This window comes from Pristiophorus japonicus, chromosome 15, assembly GCF_044704955.1.
Source record: "Pristiophorus japonicus isolate sPriJap1 chromosome 15, sPriJap1.hap1, whole genome shotgun sequence".
Classification (NCBI taxonomy): domain Eukaryota; kingdom Metazoa; phylum Chordata; class Chondrichthyes; family Pristiophoridae; genus Pristiophorus; species Pristiophorus japonicus.
Window position 1 is genome coordinate 127,995,454 of NC_091991.1, and position 14,782 is coordinate 128,010,235.

The window sequence follows — 14,782 nt, forward strand, 5'->3', positions numbered from 1 at the left end:
ATTGTCTGAGCGGCAGGAGACAGAGAGTCGGGATAATGGGCATGTGCTCTGAATGATAGGACGTGACCAGTGGTGTCCCACAGGGATCTGAGTTAGGGCCTCAATTATTCACCATATTTGTTAACAACTTAGATGACGAGATAAAATCCCGCATATCCAAGTTTGCTGATGACAGAGAGATAGGCGGCATTGTAATCATCATCATAGGCAGTCCCTCGAAATTGAGGAAGACTTGCTTCCACTCTAAACGTGAGTTCTCAGGTGACTGAATAGCCCAATACGGGAATTACAGTCTCTGTCACAGGTGGGACAGACAGTGGTTGAAGGAAAGGGTGGGTGGAGAACCTGGTTTCCCGCACGCTCCTTCCGCTGTCTGCGCTTGGTTTCTGCATGCGCTCGACGATGAGACTCGAGGTGCTCAGCGCCCTCCAGGATGCTCTTCCTCCACTTAAGGCGATCTTTGGCCAGGGATTCCTAGGTGCCGGTGGGGATGTTGCACTTTATCAAGGAGGCTTTGAAGATGTCCTTGAAATGTTTCCTCTGCGCACCTGGGGGATCACCTGCCATGTAGGAGTTCTGAGTAAAGCACTTGCTTTGGGAGTCTTGTGTCGGTCATGCGGACGATGTGGCCCACCCCACGGAGCTGGTCGAGTGTGGTCAGTGCTTCGATGTTGGGGATGTTGGCCTGATCGAGAACACTGACATTGGTATGTCTATCTTCCCAGGGGACTTGCAGGATCTTGCGGAGATATCGTTGGTGATTTTTCTCCAGTGATTTGAGGTGTCTACTGTATATGGTCCACATCTCTGAGCCATACAGGAGGGCGGGTATCACTACAGCTCTGTAGACCATGAGCTTGGTGCCAGATTTGAGGGCCTGATCTTTGAACACTCTCTTCCTCAGGCGGGCGAAGGCTGCGCTGACGTACTGGAGGCGGTGTTGGACCTCGTTGTCGATGTCTGCCTTTGCTGATAATAGGCTCCTGAGGTATGGAAAGTAGTCCACGTTGTCCAAGGCCGCACCGTGGATTTTGATGACTGGGGCGCAGTGCTGTGTGGCGGGGTCAGGTTGGTGGAGGACCTTTGTCTTACAGATGTTTAGTGTAATGCTGATGACACAGAGATAGGTGGCATTTTAGCAGTGTAGTTGGAAGCAAAACATTGTAAAGATATATTAATAGATTAAGCAAATGGACAAAACTGTGGCAAATGGATTTCAATGTAGGCAAATGTGAGGTCATCCACTTTGGACCTAAAAGAATATAACAGGGTACTTTCTAGGTAGTGAAAAGCTAAAAGCAATGGAGGTCCAATGAGATTTGGGGATCCATGTACATAGATCATTAAAATGTCATGGGCAGGTACAGAAAATAATCAAAAAGGCTAATGGAATACTGGCCTTTATATCTAGAGGACTAGAGTACAAGGGGGTAGAATTTATGCCACAGCTATACAGCTATACAAAACCCTGATTAGGTCACACCCGGAGTACTGGGCACCACACCGTAGGATAGATATATTGGTGTTGGAGGGAGTGCAGCGTAGATATACCAGAATTATACCTGGGCTCCAAGGGTTAAATTATGAGAAGAGGTTATACAAAGTAGATTTGTATTCCCTGGAATTAAGATGGTTAAGAGGTGATCAAATTGAAGTTTTCAAGATATAAGGGGAAGTGATAGCGTAGATAGGGAGTAACTATTTTCACTGGCTGGGGAGTCTAAGACTAGCATGCATAGTTTAAAAATTAGAGCCAGGCCTTTCAGGAGTGAAGTTAGGAAACACTTCTACACACAAAGGGTGGTAGAAGTTTAGAACACTTTTCCGCAAATGGCGATTGATGTCAGATCAATTGTTCATTTTAAATCTGAAATTGATAGATTTTTGTTAACGAAAGATATTAAGGGATATGGGACAAAAGGCAGGTATATGGAGTTAGGTCGAAGATCAGCCATGATCTCATTGAATGGCGGATCAGACTCAAGGGGCTAAATGGCCTACTCCTGTTCCTATGTCCCTGTACTCTATATCAGCTTCCTGAGTTCCTACACAAACTCCAACTCATGCATGTTGTCTCCTTGGCTGCTTATATCCTGTCCTGTATTAAGTCCTGCTCATCCATTATTCCGGATTCGCTGATCTCCAGCAGTTCGCAAGGCCCTGTGTATTTGCAAACCCATCCATGGCCTTCTTCCAGTCTATCTCTGCAAACCTTAAAGCCCTGTATCTGAACCTATATCCGAACCATGCTCTGCTGATTCTGGGCTATCTTGCATTTCTCCTCCTCCTCCCGCTTCCCTTCCATCATTGGTGGCAAAGCCGTCAGCCATTATGGCCCTGCAATTTGGAATTCTCTTCCTAACCTCCTCTAAGATGCAACATCTTTCCCCTATCCCTTTGACTCTGTTTTCAGTCACCTCCTGTAATTCTTATTCTCAAGTCTTGCTTGGTCTCCACCCCCCACCCAGCCCCACATTTTGTGGAGAATCTTGAAACATGTCACTACCTTAAAAGCATTATAAGTTGTATTGTATCTGAATTAACTTACTAGAATTTCACAGTTGATTAGTCACCCACTAATACTTTGATAACTTCTTCAGGAAGGGATTTTTCTAGTCTCATTCTCACTCCTTGTGCCTCAAGGGAAGGATTTACCACTCCGGTAATGCTTGTCTTGACTAGTTCTAATGCAGCTTCGTTTTCATCTCCCCTCAGAGTTTCAAAAGCCCAGGCCTGCAGTCCTGTCCCAGCTCAGCCACAAGGACAACAGAGCAACTTGCAGTACGAGTGCTCGCCACAGGGAATTGCTGACATTGTCCCCTTCAGCTTGTCCTATAAAACTGACCATATGTGTGAGGAAACAGTAGAAAAGTTCCATTTCAGTCCACTGTGATACTAAACTCCTCAGAGAAGTATTCACATGAGACCCATTCTGCAATATCCTGGTTTATGAAAATAATCACAGCAGTGGCTTTTACAATTATCAACATCAGGTTTTGCAGATTTTTGATTATATTGAATGTTCATAGGAAGCTGTAAAGTGCAAGGGGAATCCTGGCGATCATCGCTTGGGAATCTTTTCATAATTTAGTCAGTAATAAATGACAAGATAGGTAGGCTGAGGATATGTTGCCAAAGATTTCTTGCAATGTAATTTTTCAAAATATATGAAAACATTTGTTATGACAACAGCAATTAAATAATTGCTGGGACAAGGCTGAGAATGTTTTTTTTAAATCATTTATTTGAGGACAATGTCTCTTCTCTCGCTTCATTTGGAGTTATACTTTAGCTCCCTCCTTAAGGGGGAGCTTTTCAAAATAACCTCGAGTAATTGTCAGTGGAATCTGAACTGAATTTTTAGTGGGCTATTCTGCAGATATTTAATTGGTTGAAATAAGCACAAAAAAGTCTCCAAAATATACCTCCTTCTATAGATGGGCCTCCCTACCCCATTGCCAGCCGAAAAGGTAACAAACGCCCAGGCTTCAGCCAATGTTACAGATGTCCTCTGTAATGTATGCACCTGTGAGTGTGCTCACAGGTTGGTAGAGCTGTTGCCTTATGAGTGGCTTAGCCAGTCACGTGATGTTCACAAGACTCAATAAAACCCCAGTCAGTTAGGTCTAGGTCATTTACGATGAGGCATGCAGTTGTGAGCCTAGTGCATGAACTGGTAATGTGTAGTGTGATTATTAAACCTTTGCTAATAAACCAACTAGTTTTTAATAGCAATGTGTTGCTATGAATTTTTAAGCAAAGAACTCATGAAGCAAATACATTACATCCTCAAAGCTAGGAGCTTCATGAGAGCAGCCCGGCCTGAAACATTCCCTCAAACTATTCTTCCCTCCCTCCGTACAAAAGTGTAAACCAACCTATATTAAAAAGGCAACTGTTTGAGGGGAACTCACCAATACACCCCACAGCTCCAGAAGTATCAGGCCTTTTCTTTTTGCTCAAAATGTATCATCACAACTTGGGAACAATCTTCAAACCCATTTATCATTCTGGCCCAAAGGGTAATTGGTTGACACAGCTTACAGCTCCTATTAGTGGAAGATATACTTTGTCATCAATGTCAAACCGCTCAGTAACTCAAGTATTTGATTCTGTGGTCTGAATCTGAACACTATGCATCACCTAAATTCATTGTCATAGTTGGGTAAAACTGTTCCATCCACTTTGTACAGCTGATATGTCTCAAGTCTGACAGAAAGCTATAAAGATATTGTCATACAGGACAGGGAATCACATCAGTAAGGCAGTATTATATATTATATAGAGAGAAAATGGAACCATCAAATTTGCTGCAGTAATGTTATATCAATCAGGGTGAATGTAACATATTTTAATAGAATATTATTGACAGCTGCAGTGAGTTGTATGGTTGAAATTCAACTGAGTGTTGTCATAAATGGTAAGCCGAAATCTTGAATGGTTCATAAAGATCATCAGAATTCAAATTAAACTACAGGTTGAACCTCCCTTTTCTGGAACCTTCGGGACCTAGCCTGTTCTGGATAAGGGATTTTTTCCAGATGATGGGTGGTCACGTTAAATTGAATGGTATAGGTACTGAGCAAGGGGATAGCGGGGCTGGCTGGCTTGGGGCTGGGAGTGCAGCAGAGAGATCATGGGGGGAGGGGGGGGCGTGGTGGATTACGGGGTCAAGCCAGCGATTGCGGGAGTCAGCAGCGAGAAAGCACTTCAATTTGTTCAATTTGTTCATGTTGGAGTTCTGCACATGCGCCACCCGGTGGCCGGGAATGATTCTGGATGAGGGATGGTTCCGGATAAGGGAGTTCTGGATAATGGAGGTTCAACCTGTACTGCCTCAAACCCGCTTCCAGTTGCTATTCTTTGCAATATACAGTGCGTGCATGGTTCAATTATGGCTGTAAAGTTGAACTGAGATACTGAGTGTGATAGAGTCAGTGTGACATAGGTGAAGGGCAAAGGGCAAATGACCAAAAAGGTTTTATAACAGCACATAAATGAGAATTGCAGATCTTTAAACGATTAGGTTCGCCATTATTAGCAATACAGCAAAAGAAACAATGCCTCTAACCTTTCCTCTCCAAAGCCCTTGAGCGTGTTGTCGCCATGCCCACCTTGCCTGGAACTCCATGACTGAATCCCTCCAATCAGGTTTCTGCCGCTGCCACAGTACCAAAATGGCTGTTATCAAAATCACAAATGACATCATATGTGCCTGTGACAAAGGTAAATTATCTCTCCTCGGCCTTCTCAACCTGTCTGCAACCTTTGACACAGCTGACCATGGTATTCTCCCACACCTCTCCACTGTCGTCCAGCTGGGGGGGACTGCACTCACCCCATTCCATTCTTATCTATCAAATCGTAGTCAGAGAATCACCTGCATTGGTTCTCTTCCCATTCCCGTACCGTTACCTTTAGTGGCCCCCAAGGATCTTTCCTTGGCCCCCTCCAATTTCTCATCTACATACTGCCCCTCAGTGACATCATCTAGCAACACAGTGTAAATTTCCACATGTACGCTGATGACACTCAGCTCTACCTCACCACCACCACTCTTGACCCCTCCATTGTCTCTAAGTTTGCAGACTGCTTGTCCAACATCCAGTTCAGAATGAGCAGAAATTTCCTCCAACTAAATATTGGGAACATTGAAGCCTTTGTCTTCTGTTCCCGCCACAACTCGATTCCCCTGCAACCGATTCCATCCCTTTCCCTGACAACTGTCTGAGGCTGAACCAGACTATACGCAACCTTGGTGTCATATTTGACCCGAGATGAGCTTCCAACCACATATCCGCAGTTTAACTAAGACCGCCTATTTTCACCTTCGTAACATCGCCCGTCTCCACCCTTGCCTCAGCTCATCCGTTGCTGAGGCCCTCATTCATGCCTTTGTTACTTCGAGACTTGAATATTCCATCGCACTTCGGGCCAGCCCCCCACATCCTACCCTACGTAAATTTTATGTCATCCAAAACTCTGCTGCCCCATTCACCCAATGCCCCTGTGCTCACTGACCTACATTGGCTCCCAGTTAAGCAGCACCTCAATTTTAAAATTCTCATCCTTGTTTTCAAATCCCTCCATGGCCTTGCCCCTCCCTATCTCTGTAATCTCCTTCAGCCCCACAACCCTCCATGATATCTGTGTTTCTCTAATTCTGGCCTCTTGCCCCTCCCTGATTTTAATCGGTCCACCATTGATGGCCGTGCCTTCAGCTGCCAAGGTCATAATCTCTGGAATTCCCTCCCTAAACCTCTCCAGCTCTTTCTTTAAGCCGTTTCTTAAAACCTATCTCTTTAACCACGCTTTTGGTCATCTGCCCGAATATCTCCTTATGTGGCTCAGTGTAAAAGTTTGTTTGATAACGCTCCTGAGAAGCGCCTATATATATACATAAGTTGTTGTTGTTGTTGGGTCACATGTTGTCACAAATATTCTTTCAAAACAAATGAGACTGAATTCCCTTGGCCATTCTGATGGGAGGGGGGTGTGGGGTTTGGTGAGATGAGGTGTACCAGCCTCTGGAAGGGCACAAGTTGGGTCTACCAGGGAGGTCTAGCCTCGGGGAGTAACCTGGACCCCCGAAAAAGGCAATTTTTTAAACAAAACTCATCTTAGGAAAGGGTGGAAGGAGACAGAGTTGTGGTTGTTCTGGGATTACGACCCATGGATTTTTGGCCCAATAGGAGTCCCTGCCCCCAGCATTACCCTGTCCATGACAGAAGCCTTGCAAGGCCAAAGGAGAAATCTTAAGCCTGGGTCCTAGCCTACTTATGAGCCGTTTCGCCGGCCCCTCATTGCCGTTATAGCGGGAGTCCACCAGAATGACTGAAGAAGTTTTGCACCAATATCGTTAAAGATAGTCCAAATAAATATAAATAACAATAAATAAAATATAAATAGCAATTTGCACAGTTGAATATGGGAGTGTGCATAATGAATAATGCAATTTGTAAAAATATTGCACCTGCATTAGGAAACTTCCTGCTATGGGACTTAGATTAGGAAAAGGGAAGGTGCAACGAGACCTGGGTGTCATGGTACATCAGTCATTGAAGGTTGACATGCAGGTACAGCAGGCGGTTAAGAAAGCAAATGGCATGTTGGCCTTCATAGCGAGGGGATTTGAGTACAGGGGCAGGGAGGTGTTGCTACAGTTGTACAGGGCCTTGGTGAGGCCACACCTGGAGTATTGTGTACAGTTTTGGTCTCCTGACTTGAGGAAGGACATTCTTGCTATTGAGGGAGTGCAGCGAAGGTTCACCAGACTGATTCCCGGGATGGCGGGACTGACCTATCAAGAAAGACTGGATCAACTGGGCTTGTATTCACTGGAGTTCAGAAGAATGAGAGGGGACCTCATGGAAACGTTTAAAATTCTGACGGGTTTAGACAGGTTAGATGCAGGAAGAATGTTCCCGATGTTGGAGAGGTCCAGAACCAGGGGTCACAGTCTAAGGATAAGGGGTAAGCCATTTAGGACCGAGATGAGGAGAAACTTCTTCATCCAGAGAGTGGTGAACCTGTGGAATTCTCTACCACAGAAAGTTGTTGAGGCCAATTCACTAAATATATTCAAAAAGGAGTTAGATGAAGTCCTTACTACTCGGGGGATCAAGGGGTATGGCGAGAAAGCAGGAATGGGGTACTGAAGTTTCATGTTCAGCCATGAACTCATTGAATGGCGGTGCAGGCTGGAAGGGCCGAATGGCCTACTCCTGCACCTATTTTCTATGTTTTTATCTATGTTTAAATGTATTTTCATTCTGTCAAACTGAATTCAGCAACACCTCACAAAAAGGAAGAGCTGAAAACATCTGCTGGTGAAACTGCTCTTTCTCTGCCGGTTCAAAAAGGCCTTGGGGGAGAAATTCGGGGCATTTGTGGGGCACCACTAATGACTCCCATTAAATTTTGCGGGAGTTAAGCGGTGCACTCTGCTGCACCAGCGATGGCGACGTCAACACCATACGCATTGTCCTGCTTTTGCCCCAGAGCAAAAATTCGTTACCGCCACCTGAAGCTGCGCCGGGCAGTGCCAGCAAAACCTTCAGCGTGCACATATCGGGCTGTAGGCTGCTTGTGGGGCGAAATTTAAAGGGGAGGTGGCGATTTGAAAATAATAAAATTGTTCGACTTAATGCTGGCTGCTGAATCGCGGGGTTTGTGTCATGATCCACCAGTCCGTCTCTCCACTTGTGTGCCGGACTGCTGCCAAAGCACCCCGCTCCCCGGTGGTCCAGATAAGGATCCGTTTCTCCCTCGCAGAGTTGGCAGCTTGGCTCTGCCCTTTAATGAAAGGGAGGGCCCTGTCTATGTATTGGAAAATTGCCAGGTAGATGATGCTCAGGACTCGGTGTCCCGCAAACAATGGGGTAGAAGAGCCTCTGGAGGCCCAGGAGACTCGGAAGAGAGAGGGGCACAAGAAGGCAGAGTGTGACGTCATTTGAAGGCAGCCGGCACTTAAAGGTGTGTGTTCTGATTCCTGAACTGGATGTGGAAGGAAAAAGAGAGCTAATTTCACAGACAGTAATTCATAGATAGTTCCTCGTAGCAGATGTACTGTATAAAAATGTTCCTCTAAGGCTAATTAACATGTTTGCCTCGCCTCTCAGAAGCGAGCAGCTGGCCCTCCTCCAGCAGCTCCCACTGCTGCTGGCGACATCCAGACTGGTCGTTCTTGGTGGTGATTTCAACTGCATCATCGATGCGGCTGGACGATCCAGCAGGTCCGACAGCAAACTGGACACCACATCCAAACTCCTGATGGATGTGGTAAAAGATGCCAAGCTGTGCGACATCTTCAGTAACCCTGCAGATGGAGCACCGTGCAGATACACCTGGTCAAGACCAGACGGGTCCGTCGGTTCCAGAATAGACTTCCTGTTTGTGTCCCACATGCTCAAGGTCAGATCTACCGACGTCACGCCAGTGTTCTTCTCCGACCACACCTCCTACTGGCCGACTGCCTCCCCTGAAGACCAGAAAGTTGGCAGGGGGATATGGAAGCTCAATGTGAAACTGTTGACCCCGGAAAATGTTGAGGAACTCAAGAGGGATTACAAAGGTTGGAGAACTGTAAAACCCCGATGCACTGGTGGGAAACAATCAAGACAAATATCAAGAGGCTCTTCATCCTCAAAGGTGTTCAGGAGGCGAGAGGAAGACAAAGGGAATTGTCCCAACTCCAGAAGAGTATGCAAAACCTGCTCCTGCTGCAATCGATGGGGGTCGATGTCGCGGAGGAACTCCAAGAGGTGAAGGGCTAGCAAGCCTCACTCTTTGCCTCAAAGTCCTCCAAAATCATTACCGCTCCAGAGTCCACTCCGTCGAGCTGGATGAGACGTGTTCGCGTTTCTTCTTCCAAAAGGTACACAGGGGGAGCTCTGTGATCAACAGCCTAAAGGAAGAAGATGGTTTTGTGACATCTTCGCAGCCTGACATGCTGAGGATCAGCAAATCCTTCTATGCCGGGCTGTATGACGTCAAGCCCACAGACCGCGCGGCCTCCCAGTCATTCCTGTCGTCTATCTCGGAGGTCTTAGACGACAGCGAGCGGGAGAGTCTGGACCACCCACTAACTCTGGACGAGCTGACAAAGGCCGTCCGATCCCTCGCGATAAGTAAAACTCCCGGAAGCGACGGCTTACCAGTCGAGTTGTATTCGGCTCTGTGGGATTGGATAGGCCCAGACCTGCTGGAAGTGTACAGAGATATGCTTCTGGTCGGTAGCATGTCAGAATCAATGAGGAAAGGTATCATCACCCTCATCTACAAGCAGAAGGGGGAGAGGGAGGAAATCAAAAACTGGCGGCCCATTTCGCTGCTCAATGTGGACTACAAGATCCTGTCGAAGGTCATCGCAAACAGGGTCAAGTCTGCGCTGGAGCTGGTGATCCACCCGGACCAGACCTGCGCTGTCCCCGGCAGGAAGATCTCTGATAGCCTCGTGCTACTCAGGGATACAATCGCCTACGTGCGGGGCAAGAGGGTGGACACCTGTTTAATCAGCTTGGACCAGGAGAAGGCCTTTGACAGGATATCGCACACGTACCTGATGGACATGCTCTTCAAGATGGGGTTTGGGGAGGGTATCCACAATTGAATCCAACTGCTTTACACAGACATCAGCAGCACAGTTCTAATCAACGGGTGGGAAATTGAAAGCTTTCCGATCAGGTCTGGAGTCAGGCAAGGCTGTCCTCTCTCCTCTGTCTTGTTTGTGTGCTGTATCGAGCCCTTTGCCGAGTTCATCAGGAAGGATGCAGTCATTAAGGGGGTGACAATCCCAGGCAGCGGAGGCGCTCAGGTCAAGATCTCCCTGTACATGGACGACGTCGCCGTCTTTTGCTCGGATCCGCAGTCGGTCCGTGGATTGCTCACAATCTGCGACCAGTTTGAACTGGCCTCGGAGGCGAAGGTTAATCGCAGCAAAAGCGAGGCCATGTTCCTTGGAAGCTGGGCCGACCGATCCTTTATTCCCTTCAACGTGAAGTCAGATTACCTGAAGGTGTTGGGAATATGGTTTGGAGTGGACGGGGCGTGCGTCAAAAAATGGAAGGAGCGTATCGCTAAAGCCAAACATAAACTGGGATGGTGGAAGCTGCCCTCCCTCTCCATTGCAGGAAAGAACCTGGTCATCAGGAGTGAGGTGCTCTCGGTGTTGTTGTGCGTGGCGCAGGTCTGGCACATACCCCGCTCCTGTGCCGTGGTAGTCACCCGAGCCGTCTTTCACTTCATCTGGAGATCGAAAATGGACCATGTCTGCAGAGGCACGTTGTACAAATCCCTGGACCAGGGAGGAAAGGACGTTCCGAACGTGGCCCTCATCCTGATGGCCACTTTTGTGTGCAGCTGCATCAAGCTGTGCATAGACCCTTCATACGCAAACACCAAGTGTCAGTACGTGCTGAAATTCTATCTGTCCCCGGTGTTGCGAAGGATGGGTCTGGCCAGGCTGCCGCGGAACACTCCAACCAGTTGGACCATGCCTCACCACCTGTCCTTCATGGAAAAGTTTTTCAAGAAAAACACCTTTAACCACAAGGCCATAAAGCAGTGGTCGGCACGCAAGGTCCTGGATGCCCTACGGAAGAAGGAGATGATGGATCCTGTCGGGCCGTTCCCCGAGCAGACTGTCTCATCGCCAGAGCTTTCACACAAGCACCAAGACGTAGCTTGGTTGGCGGTGAGAAGGGCCCTACCCGTCAGATCCTTCATGCACAGCTGGGGTTTCAGAGACACGGCACTCTGCCCCTGAGTGCAGACGAGACTGTCATCCATCTCCTTCGGGATTGCCCCTGTGCAAGGCAGGTCTGGAAGGAGATGCGGTGGTTGCTGTCAAGGTTCATCCCAAGCAGCTCCATAACACAGGACTCTGTGCTCTGCGGACTGTTCCCAGGGATGCACACCAAGACAGACATCATCTGCTGCTGGAGAGCCATCAACTCGGTGAAAGACGCACTTTGGTCTTCCCGAAACTTGCTGGTCTTCCAGAGCAAGGAGATGTCCATGGCCGAGTGTTGCAGACTGGCGCAATCCAAGGTCCAGGAGTACGTGCTGAGGGACGTACTAAAGGTTGGTGCAGACGCCGCAAAGACACGATGGGGAAGAGCCACAGTTTAAGGCCCTTCCGCCACGGTAAACCCAGGGGATGGAATCAGACCACCCTCGGGCTGTACTTGTTAATCTGCTTGTATACATAGAGCATCAGGTACTGAAAAAAACCTGTGTTGTGCCATGTATAATGAAAGTCTCTGCACTGTTTAGTAACTTGTAAAGAAATGCAAATGTATTCTCATCCGTTCCGTGTACTGCTCTCATCTACATAGTGCTACATGTAACGTAATTCGTGATCAGTATTGAAATGTATCCTGGAATGTAATGTAAACCTGTTCTTATCTGCTCCAGGTAATACATGCACAGTACTACATGTAACGTGATTTATGAATTGTACTAAACTGTGCCTTGAAATGAAATGCACGCTAGTGCATTGTGTGGAACTGCTGTCAGCATTCAAACGAATTTTATGGAATTGCTGACCGCAAGGTACTGAACTATTTTCCAAAGTATTGTGAAAATTTTATATGAATAAAGTATATTTTTGAAAAAAAAGGGGGGGGGAGAAGTCATCCAGCGCCCCAATTGGGAGTGGTAACCAGCTTGGGGTGGGACTTCCTGCGCCTAGTGTGGAAGTCCCGCCCCGGCCATGAAATTACGGTTTCCGCCCCTCAGAGGAAGTGGAGCGCAATCTCGCTTGCTCCATTTCCTCTTGGGGCGGGTCGCGGGGCAATGCTGGGGCGCGATCGGCAGCGCTACATGGATGCCTCATCCCTTCGGTTAAAGGGGAGAGCTGCTGCACACTCTGCTCGGCCTCTGATGGCCTCCACTAGGCCACCAGGGCAGTGTGGTGCCAAGACCGCAGTCCGGCACCCCAGCATCCAAAACCAGCTGCACGATGGCGGACCGGACGACGAAAGGGGCGAAGAAGCTGGGCCGACCAGTGAGTCGACCAAACTGTCAAAATGGCGACGCAGGGCGCTCCCGACCTCCCCTTTAACTTCTGCCCCACGAGCGGATGTCGGCGCAATTCGTGATCCGCAAGGCTGGGGCTGACACCACCCCGCGGAAGCCTCACGGGGCGCAGGGCAATATCTGCCACGGTTTCGCAGTGATCCGGGCCGCTCCAGCGCTGTGCGGCACTACCGTGGCAGCGTCTTCACTAACTCCCGCACAATTTTGCGGGATCCGGTAGCGCTCCCTTCGGCGAAAAATGTTTTGCGCCCCGTTAGCACCCCCAGAGGCGGTTGTGCAGTGTCGCAAAAAGGGGCAATTTCGAACACTGTGTCTTTTAAGTTCGATAAGACGGAGAAATGATGCATTTTTTGGTGTTATCTGGATAAAGTCTGCAAACTGTAGTGTAAGAGCAATCTGGAAGTATCTGTTCGTGGAACGTCACTGACCATCAATGCAGAAAGAGGTTCAATGACTTGACAAGGGAGGTGCTCTGGCTTCAATGCCAATTGGTAGCAGGGACAAATGTGCACTGTATGCCATAAGTGTTCAAGCACTACCTTCTAGATCCAATTGTGAGAAAGGAATGAACAGTTACTCTATCACGTGACTCTCTCCTCGTGCAGAGGACGATTGCCCACAATGTCCATGAGTGAAGGGTGACAGGCGAGGGACCAGTACACAGCTGTTTGCTAACACCTCAGGAGGAAGAGGCTGTGGAGCTCCTGGGCAACAGTTCATCACTGGAAGCGAGGAATGATGATGCCGGGGTGCCTGCAGTTGCAGCGTCATGTGTGTCATATATCTTGCAATCAGTATTTGGAAACTCAAAAAAGTGGATGGAACAGATGGAGGCAATAACCTTAATGTGATTATTTGTATCTCTGCAGAAGGAACGCAAGGTGAAGAAGTGCAAGAAGTCCTAGAGGTCCAGCTACCTAGAGCCTCAGCAGTGGACAGCAACCTAAGAAATGTCCCCAATAAATCATACCCCCACTTGCAAGCATTCAGCAACCCAGAGAAACACATTAGGAGCAAGTTAAATAGCTCAGATGAAGAACTGTCGCTGAGTGAGTCACAGAACCAAAGGGTTCCCCAGGCTGTGGGAAGGGAAGAGAATCCTGCTCTCCTAGTTGATGTCTGGGAACAGTCCGCCTCTGGCTCTGGAGCATGGGCAATGATCTCAGGGATCTTGTATAAAGAGAGGAATACTAGCAGAAAATCACACACGTATGAAAGCTCCATGTTCCATCTCACAAGAAGTGCAGCTCATGGCTGCAGTTGTGGCTGAAGCCAGTTCTGACATCTCTACCACCATCAGCGGGGGATTCTCATCAATGCAATGCATCCTCGAACCAGTGGAAGCTATAGAAGCATCTGTATCCTTTCCCCAGTACAGGGAGGTCTCCAACCATTGAGTACCTCACATGGAAGCATCTAGTGATGGCTTGCTGACCTTGAGGGATCAAATGGAGAGATCGATGAGTGCCAGAATCCAATTTCTTGAGAACATGATCTCTGTGGTTTTGGAGGATATTAGGCCCACTCTCTCGCAGGAGTTAAGGAAAGTAAAGAAAGACTTACATTTATATAGCGCCTTTCATGACCACCAGACGACTCAAAGCGCTTTACAGCCAATGAAGTACTTGTTGGAATGTAGTCACTGTTGTGATGTGGTTCTAATGATTCCATTGGATCTGTTCTACCACAGGTCAATGAGCACCACAATTCTACCCACACTTACAATAGGTTTGCAAGAGATCAACCAAAGGAGCCTGCTCTAGACTTCTCCTGCAGATGCCTTCACAAGTGGCAGGAGGTGCGCAGATGTAGGTTGCTAAGGAGCCAAGGCCAGAGACAGTCTGTCATGGATCCATCCCAGAATCCCAAGATGCAGCAATCCTGAGGTCAGGACCTTTTGTAACCAAAATGACTCATCACAGAGCCCAGATCAGGAGGTGGCATTTAGATGAAATATGGGAATAGGGGACAAGAAAGTCCATAAATTCAGAAGTCGTAAGCAGAGGGGTGATTTAGTTGTTGTTTCACCATATTGTTCCAGAACCATTATGATATGTAGAATTTTATTATTTTCTCTCTATTTCATGAGCTTAATATAGACAATTATTGGTGCATTCATTTTTTTTCAGACAATCATATTTGTTAATGTAAATGGAGGAACTGAAAATAGATGGTGGGAACAGGAGATCAGTGAGCCTTGATGATAAAGGTGCAATGACAAGCGATGGGTCACTCACACCGG

General features: G+C 47.7%; 1 long non-coding RNA gene across 1 annotated transcript in view; it reads left to right on the forward strand.

Annotated features, from left to right (window-relative positions):
- The window catches only part of LOC139225862 (uncharacterized), a 141,027-nt gene that overhangs the window by 87,446 nt on the left and 38,799 nt on the right, over positions 1-14,782 (forward strand). The window contains exon 2 of the long non-coding RNA XR_011587167.1: positions 905-1,068. This is a non-coding gene — a long non-coding RNA (uncharacterized lncRNA). The remainder of the gene's footprint in view (positions 1-904; positions 1,069-14,782) is intronic.